We start from the raw sequence: 9,514 nt of genomic DNA, 5'->3' as shown, positions 1-9,514 counted from the left end.
GTGGGGCTGAGAGAGCCCTTTTGAGAACTGCCCTTGAGAGAACAGCCCTGAGAGAACTTGTGACTGACCCAAGGCCACACCAGCAGCTGCGTGCGGAGGAGTGGGGAACCAAACCCAGCTCTCCCACATTAGAGTCTGCGGTCCTAACCCCTACATCAAACTGGCTCTCTTCCGAAGGGACCCTCAGTACGAACGGCTCGGCCAGACAAGAGAGCCCACGTCCCACCTCCCGTATCTTTGAGTTTCATGCCATTTCAGGGCAGAATTTCTCCAGTCGAGGTGGAAGAGGAGGTTCTGGTTGCATTGCCACGGATTCGCGGAAGTCACTATGCATATACATGCAGGGACGAGAGACACAGGAAGGGATGATAAAAGGTTTAGAATGCAGAGCATGGCAAAAGGAAACAGAGAACCAGGTACGTTTAGCCTCAAAATATATATATATTAAGGACAGGACAGGTTGCAGCTGGTCCCATGTTTCGGAGCCTGCCATTTACAAGAGTCCTTCCCTAGGGCTGCAGACATTTCTCCCATTTCAATAGCCCTCTTCTTTTCTTGCATAATCTGCTGTGTATATCAGCGGGTACACAGCGAGAATTCTGGGCGAAGGCAGGACGGCCTTGAAGACAGCCGCTCGCGCTGTTGCCTGAGCGTCTTTATCTGCATTTTAATCAGTTTTGTACCTGCGCGTCATCTGATAGCATTCATTCTGGAGAATATTTTTTTTGCCCAAGCCTATCCAATTCCCCATCCTCCCCTCCCTCTCCTTTCCTTCAGCGCCGATCTTGCCCTCTCTGACCCCCCATAGCAGTTCCCTCCAATTAAAAATGATGGCGTAAGAGACTGCGCATACTTCCGTATCCAGGCCTGGTCGCCTGTGGCGATCGGACGTTATCCCCAGGCAGCCAGGCAGCAGTCTTTGGGGATTTTTTTGCCCAATCCGTGTGTCATAAACTGATTTTTATCCCCTTTATGTCATTTGCCTAATTTATAGGCTCCCTTTCTCATAAGAACATCAGAGAAGCCATGCCTTTTTTGTCGCTGCATCACACCGACGGCCAGAGGTCATTTGCTGCAGGAGCATATAGGAGTGGAGCTCCGGCAGTAAAGAGCCCAGGGGGCGGGCACATGCAACAAGCCCCGCCCCCTGCTCCCAGCAGCCCTCAGTCAGAGCAAGAGGCAGCCAGGTAAGCTGCAGAGGCCGACCCCCGGCCCAAAACAGTGCAGTGGCACCTTTAAGACCAAGTTTTATTCAGGTACAAGCTCTCCCTCCTCTGCGAGGACAGATCTGTGTGTCCCCCCCCCAATAGCTAACAGTCCAAAGCTGTCCAGTGAAGCCTAAGCGGTGGGTGTTGCCTTCTGACAGATTTCCAGTGATGTCACGGGGTGTGGCGCATGCAAATAAGTTATGCTAATGAGTTATGCTAATAAGCTCCTGCACCTCTTTTTCTACGAAATGACCCCTGCCGACGGCTCACAGTTAGCTTACAGTACTGAACCGGATAGCCAAGACTAGCCGGATCTCATTAGGTCTCGGAAGCCAAGCAGGGTCAACCAAGGCTAGTATTTGGATGGGAGACCTCCAAGGAATACCAGAGTCACGCTGCAGAGTTAGGCAGTGGCCAACTACCTCTGAGCATCTCTTGCCTTGAAAGCCCTATGGGGTCGCCACGAGTCAGCTGTGACTTGAGGGCACACACACATACACACCACCCATACCCCAAGATCTTGTTCACACTAACACTGCTCCCCAGAAGCTTGCCCCCCATCAAGAAGAAGATGAGGAGGAGGAGGAGGAGACTGGATATATACCCTGCCCTTCACACTCAAAGAAGCCTCAGAGCAGCTCACAATCTCCTTTCCCTTCCTCTCCCCACAACACACACCCTGTGAGGTCGGTGGGGCTGAGAGAGTTCTTTCGAGAACTGCCCTTGAGAGGACAGCTCTGAGAGAACTTGTGACCGACCCAAGGTCACACCAGCAGCTGCAAGTGGAAGAGTGGGGAATCAAACCCGGCTCTCCCAGATTAGAGTCCGCGCTCTTAACCACTACACCAAACTGGCTCTCCAGTATGCACACTTCTCTTTCTTGTCACCCAGATGCACTTATCCTTGCTGAATTGCGTCTTGTTCACATCCACCCACTTTCAGAGTCTGTGTTCAGATCTCGTCGCTCTAAGTTTTCTGGGTCAAGGGATTGTTCAATAAAGAAAGGAAAGGGGGAGGGGGCCCACCCAAGGAAATACCTGCTGCACAGCACCTATGGAGTGCAAGTGGCAGAGAACTAACCCTGAATTAGTGTGAGCTAGCTCATGGTTTTTTAGTCCCCAGCTCACAGATTTTTTTTTTCTGAGCTCAGGAAAGGAGGGCTCCAGAGCAAGCTAATTGATGCAGTAGCCAAATCGCCCGCTCACAGCTTTAATGCCAGTCGCTCACAAAGCACAATTTTTGCTCACAGGACTCCACAGCTTAGAGGGAACATTGCCTGGGGTCAGTGCTGGCCTCGATCGCATGGTGACATCCAAACCGTGTCCCGGATCAGGCCAGATTTCGCTCCAGATCATCTTCCCCGAGAGACCACACAGAGAACCAGAGAAGAGCATTTCCCCCAACGCCTCCCAAGTGAAATCCTTTCACCGGAGCTGCCGGGGGTTTGAACAAGGAGACGTTCCAAATGCTGCACAGGTGCTCTCCGCCTTCCACTTCACTTCCAGCGGGACGCACGGATATTTCTGCCCTGTTGATGCATCCGCCGCAGCTGGAGCGGCCGCTGAGGACTGCGGTTAAACTGGTAGCGTCGCCCTCTCCGAGGGGAGGCTGCCCACTGTGTCTCTGCGTGAGTCACCACTTCAGGCTTGCCCCCTTTTTGATCGAAAGGGGCACCCACATCAGTGATTCATGCCAAAAAAAACACCATGGTGAGCAAGTCCATTTGAATGTCATTTTTTTTGGAATGCCGCCAAGACACAGCTGATTTAGGGCGAGCCTCTTGTGGGGTTTTCAAGGCAAGGGACGTTCAGAGGTAGTTTGCCATGGCCTGCCTCTGCATAGCGACCCTGGTATTCATTGGAGGTCTCCCATCCAAATATTAGCCAGGGCTGATCCTGCTTCGTTTCTGAGATCTGCAAAATCAGGCTAGCCTGGGCTATTCAGGTCAGGGCGTTCCTGTTGTTCATAAAAAGGTAAAGGTAAAGGTTCCCTTGCTCGAAAGCCAGTCGAGTCCGACTCTAGGGTTGCGGTGCTCATCTCCATCTCCAAGCCGAAGAGCCAGCGCTGTCCGAAGACGTTTCCGTGGTTATGTGGCCGGCATGACTAAACCACCAAGGCGCACGGAACGCTGTTCCCTTCCCACCGAAGTGGTACCTATTTATCTACTTGCAATTTCTTGCTTTCGAACTGCTATGTTGGCAGGAGCTGGAACTAGAGACGGGAGCTCACTCCGTCATGCGGCACACTCGGGTCTCAAACTGCTGAACGACCGACCTTCCACAGCCTGCAGTTCAGCGTCTTAGCAGCCAACAAATGCCACCGGAAGACTTACAGGCAGGGTAACAAAAATGAGGGACACACGTATTGGATGGGGGATACACTTCTGAGTAGCAGTGTGTGTGAACAAGACCTTGGGGTACGCGTGGACCAAAGGTTAAATATGAGCAGCTAGTGTGATGCGGCAACAAAAAAGGCTAATGCGATCTTGGGGTGCATCAACAGAGGCATAACATCCAACTCGCGAGATGTCATAGTCCCGCTGTACACTGCATTGGCCAGGCCGCAGTTCTGGAGTTCTGTGTGCAATTCTGGAGGCCTCGCTTCAAAAAGAATGTGGACAGAATGGAACGTGTGCAAAGAAGAGTGATGAGGGTGATGGGGGGGGGGGCCTGGGGGTAGGGCTGCCAAGCCCCCCCAGGGGGAGGATTTCCCCCTGCTTTGGAGGCCCGATTTCCACCGCCACGGAATCGGGCCCCGGGGGAAACCCCACCCCAGCGTGCACGTCAGCCGGAGGTGACATGACGACGCCGGGCACGCTGGGGGCGGGGTCACAGCCATCTGAGGGGAAAACTCTACAGCAAGAAGCAGCCAGGTAAGTTGCAGAGCTCCCCACGGCCCCCCGGTCCAAAAGAGTCCAGTGGCACCTTTAAGACCAAGTTTTATTCAGGTACAAGCTCTCCCTCCTCTGTGAGGACAGATCTGCACGTTCCTCTCTCCCCCCCCAAATAGCTAGCAATCCAAAACAGTCCACATCCGGTGATTTCAGATGGTGTGGCATATGCAAATAAGTTATGCTAATTAGTTATGCTAATGAGCTCCTGCACCTCTTTTTCTACGAAATTACCCCTGATATGTATTATTCAAGTTTGGGGAGAGGGACAAAGGCTGCCTTGCTTAACCTTAACATGAAACACTTCCAGTTTGGTTTCTGTTAGCAACAATTTATGCCGGTCTCATGTTTCAGCATGGTCTTCCAGTTTCCGCAGCTCTGTACCAAGCATCCTCTTCCCGTTTTCCTGTCTCTTTTCAGTGAAGTGAAAATGAATGAGTTAACATGTGCCGAATGTAGGAAAAGGTGCCATGTCAGTGCTAAGTGGTATTAAGAGCGCATAAGTGGGGAGTTCTAACTAATTATATGTGAAGATGAGGCAGGGGGGGGGCAATCGTGGCTTCCCCAGAGCACAGTGACTTGAAATTCTGGTTGCCCCAGAGACCGATGTTTAATATTAATGCCTGTTGCATTGCAAGTGCCATCTTTATATAAGGAGAGAGTTTCCTAAAGCAATGCTTCTGAAATATTTAGCTCAAATTGGGTTTGTTGGCTTCCAAATTGCTTCTGTGCCCCCTCTTTCTAATCTGTTCTACTTTCCGTTGGGATTTATCCTGCTTGATAAAATAAGCAACATATATCACCAGGGAATCAACGACGTAAATCCACTTTGACCATTTTATGGAAATTGCTTTTCTTTTATAGGCAAAGTTTCCTAACCTCTCTGGTCTTACGGTGGGCGGGGGCTGTGCTCAGAGCTGAACGACCGTCACAGAAAGTGCAAACAAACTGTTCATAACTCTGCCACTTACTATGGGAATAGCCAGGGGTCGTTTCGTAGAAAAAGAGCTAGGGGAACTCATTAGCATAACTCATTAGCATGTGCCACACAGCCTGACATCACCGGAAGTGTGTCATAAGGCCACACCCACCACTCAGTTAGTCTTAGTCTTAAAGGTTAGTCTTAAAGGTGCTATTTGTTAGTCTTAAAGGTGCTATTTGAACTCTTGGACTATTTTGCAGCAACAGACTAACACAGCTACCTCGGGGAAGCTCCTGGATGGGGCTGGGAGTCCTTGCGGAGGCCATGTGGAGTGGCCTCGGCCAGGCAGAGGGGGAGGACGCCAACTTACCCTCCTGCTTCTTCCGCCTTCTGCAACAGAATGAGGCTGGAAGCAGGGCGCGGCCGGAAGAAGGGGCGGGGCTTCGTCGTGTGCCCCGCCCCCCTGCACCTCACCCGGGGAACTGCGATCCCTCGCGATCCCCCCCGAATCGACCTCTGCGCCACACAAAGACGTTTTTCCTCTGTCCTTAATCTGTTGCCCATCAGATATTAGAAAGCCAGTGGAACCAACCAAGCTTCAGGCATCCCTAAAGGTAAAGGTAAAGGTTCCCTTGCTTGAAAGCCAGTCGAATCCGACTCTAGGATTGCGGTGCTCATCTCCGTTTCAAAGCCGAAGAGCCAGCGCTGCCCGAAGACGTTTCCGTGGTCATGTGGCCAGCATGACTAAACACCAAGGCGCACGGATCACTAGAAAAGAGCAGGAGTCCAGGAGCGCCTTAAAGACTAACAAAAATGTGTGGCAGGGGAGGGAGCTTTCGGGAGTCACAGCTCCCTTCTTCAGCTCATACCCTGCCACAAATTTTGTCCACCTTCAAGGTGCTACTGCAGTCTTGCTTTTTTCTACTGCTACAGACAGACTGACACGACTACCCACCTTCATCCATCTCCATCTTTATTGTATGCAGGGCTATTTTGGGACAGGAACGCACAGGAACGCAGTTCCGGCTGGCTCCCGAATTGGAACTCATTAGCATAATAGGCCACACCCAACAGCAGGAACTCATTAGGATTGGCTACATTAGGGGTGTGTGGCCTAACGTGCAAAGGAGTTCCTGCTACAAAAAAAGCCCTGGGTTTACAGATAACAAACAAGGTAAACAGAATAAGAAGCAAAAGGTGGGTGTGGCTGGATGAGCACACTTCTGGTAGCTGGGGGTGTGGCCTAATATGCTAATGAGCTGTACTATCAAGGTGTGGCCTACTATGCTAATGAGTTCCTGCTGGGCTTTTTCTACAAAAATAGCCCTGATTGTATGTGCAACTCATATGGGCCCAGACTTGGATGGCCCCAGGCTAGCCCGATCTCATCAGAACTAGGACGCTAAGCAACGTCGGCCCTGGTTAGTATTTGGATGGGAGACCACCAAGGAAGTCCAGGGACACTGTGCAGAGGCAAGCCATGGCAAACTAGCTCTGCTTGTCTCTTGTAGTGACCTGGATAACCCAGGCTAGCCCAGCCTCACCAGATCTCAGGTCAGTCCTGGTCAGTATTTGGAAGGAAGGCTCCCAAGGAAGTCCAGGGACACTACGCAGAGGCAGGCAATGCCAAACCACCTCTGAACATCTTTTGCCTTGAAGACCCTACATGTGGCCCACGGGCCAGATCCAGCCCCCATGGGGGCTTGTCTCCTGTCCTTGAGTGACTGGCTGTTTCCTGCTTCCTTCCCCAGTACTCCTACTGCTGCGTTGCAGCTTGTTTTGCCAGACTCTCTCAAACACGATAGGCAAGCCTCTGTTCTCTGCATTGGCTGAGACTCCTAACCTTCCTCCTGCCTTGCTTTGCTGCTTCAATCACAGGGGAGAAATGCAAAGTACCTTTAAGACCAACAAAGTTTTATTCGAAGTATGAGTTTTTGTGTGCCTTCCTACAGTGTGTGTGCATTTTGTTGGGCTTGTAATGCTCTGTGTGTGTGTTTTGTTGGGCTTGTTATGCTGTGGCTCTCTTGGGTGAAACTGGGGTTGCCTCCCCTTTATCACTGTATTCATGCCCTTATGATTAAATATTTCTCAGTAGGAAAGCAACCTGAACTATTTAGCTGAGGAATAACAAGGCAGTGAGGTGGATTAGGTTGAGTGTGTGTGTCCAGACCAAGTTCACCCAGCACATTTCCTTTGTAGACTGGGGATTTTGAACCTAGGCTTCCCAGATAGCAGGTTGATACTGACCACTATACATGGCTCTCTGTTCTTGCACTGCCTCGTAGGAGTTGCAGTTATTTTTCTGGGAAGACTATAGTTTTGTAGACAAACAGCCCTCACTGTGTCATGATGCCTTCACATGTTCTTGACCCGCACACAATGCAATTTATATGCAAACGCTCCCAATGCCCAGCCATTTAATGTTTTCCCGAGTCCTAGGCTCAGAGCACTGACCATGAGCCAAAACACAGCTGACTTAGGGCGAGCCTCTCGTGGGGTTTGCAGCTTACAGATACACACCTGAGCAGCATACTCAAGACTGCTACAGTAAGACATTTTGATAAAATAATTCAGAGCAAGAGGCATCAGTTATCAGAGACAAATAAACAAAATAGTGCAAGAGTGCTAATGCTTTAAGCATGTTTTTATTTTAAGTAAAAAAATATTTTATTGTGTTTATTTGTGTCCTTTATAAAGTTTATATCTTCACTACCTGACATTATGGGGCTGCGGTGGCTCAGAGGTTAAGATGCTAAGCTGCAGACCAGAAGGTCTTTAGCTCAGCAGTTTGTGACCCGAGTGCCGCATGATGGAGTGAGCTCCCATCTCTGGCCCCAGCTCCTGCCAACCTAGCAGTTTGAAATCAAGAATCTGCAAGTAGATAAATAGGTACCGCTTCGGTGGGAAGGTAACAGCGTTCCATGCGCCTCTGCATGTAGTCATGCCGGCCACATGACCACAGAAACGTCTTCGGACAGCGCTGGCTCTTCGGCTTGGAAACGGAAATGAGCACCGGCCCCTAGAGTTGGATTTGACTGGCTTTCACACAAGGGAAACCTCTATCTGGCATTACATTTTAGGACACACGTGGTTCAGCCCTACAAGGTCTCAATTATGTCAGATCCACCTCTCATGAGTTTGACCCCACCCTACGGGGTTGCCATAAGTTGGCTGTGACTTGACAGTACTTTCCACTGCCAACTCAGATGGGTGTGTTTTGATGGAAAGCATTTCTTTCACGTTTCCTCAATTTCATGCCTTCCCCACCACTATATGGAAATACCCTAGTCTATTTTCTTCTTTCTCTTCCTCTTTTTTTTTTAGTAGAAGTGCCTGGCATCATTTGAATACCCAACTGACTTTATATATGATAACCTATCCTCACTCCGGCGTAATACACTCCCCGCTATAACATTGTTTCATATGGTTTTTGCGATAGGCAGATGATTCTCTCGACACGAAAGAATTTCAGAAGAGCTCCGAGCTTCTGTTCGCCTCCATCACTGGAAACATTTCCGAGAATTTCAGCAGCTTGCGGGGAGAGCCTGATTTCCCCGCCCACCCATTACCCAAACCACACTTAATGAAAGTATATGAGAGAAAGCAAACCTCCCTGGACAAAAAATCAGCACAAAACCAATATCCTGAACCCACAATTCCTTGCAGTTGCAAGAACCCCACTGTGCACAGGTATCTCTTTTCAATATTTCCACTCACGCAGCGGCAGAGCCCCTATGGAGCTGCCCCCCTCCCCTGAACAAGGAAGGTACCCCCCCACACACACACACAGACACCCATGAGCCATACATCAGAGCTTTGGCTCCAGGCCGTAATTGGAAAGCAAAACCACATTGAACAATTTAAAAAATAACTTTGTTAAGTCTTCGGTTGTAGGGCTGCTGAAAAGGTCCCATTTCACAATGAATGTCACATCCATGCGTCTTGGGGGAGCGCGTCATCGAACTGGAAAGGTGTGTGAACGTGTCAAAGTGCGCGAGCGTGTCAGAAGTGGGAACAGTTAAGGAGGCGACGCTGGCCGGCCCAGCGACCACGGACTGTCAAGAACGTCTCGTCAGGGGGAATAAAAGCACAGAGGAAGAGCCACTGCTCACAGCCCCGGGAGAAGGAGAAGCACGTACATGTGAACACCACGGAGCGAACGTCCTTTGAGCTGGTGCGCATTGAAGCAGGCGAACACCATGGGCAGCTCCTCGACTAAAGGGAGGTCTCCCCCTCACGGGAAGTCTGGGAGCAGGGAGCACTCTCCTTCTGCCCTCACCTCCCAAGATGCAGGGACCCCTCGCCTGGGCGGAGACGGGCAGGTGAATAAGAGTGTGGGGCAGGGAGGGAGAGGAGAGAGACCATCTGCTCCACAGGCCCTGGGCGGCCCACATGAAGAAGAGCCACAGCTGGGCCCGGTTTGCTTCAGCGGTCAAATTGGAGGAGGAAGGGGGACCGAGCAGAAGTCCGGGCTGCCCAATAAGCAGCGTTCCT

This window comes from Gekko japonicus, unplaced genomic scaffold, assembly GCF_001447785.1.
Source record: "Gekko japonicus isolate JY-2015 unplaced genomic scaffold, Gekko_japonicus_V1.1 scaffold745, whole genome shotgun sequence".
In the NCBI taxonomy this organism is placed as follows: domain Eukaryota; kingdom Metazoa; phylum Chordata; class Lepidosauria; order Squamata; family Gekkonidae; genus Gekko; species Gekko japonicus.
Note: the sequence above shows the minus strand (reverse complement) of the source record.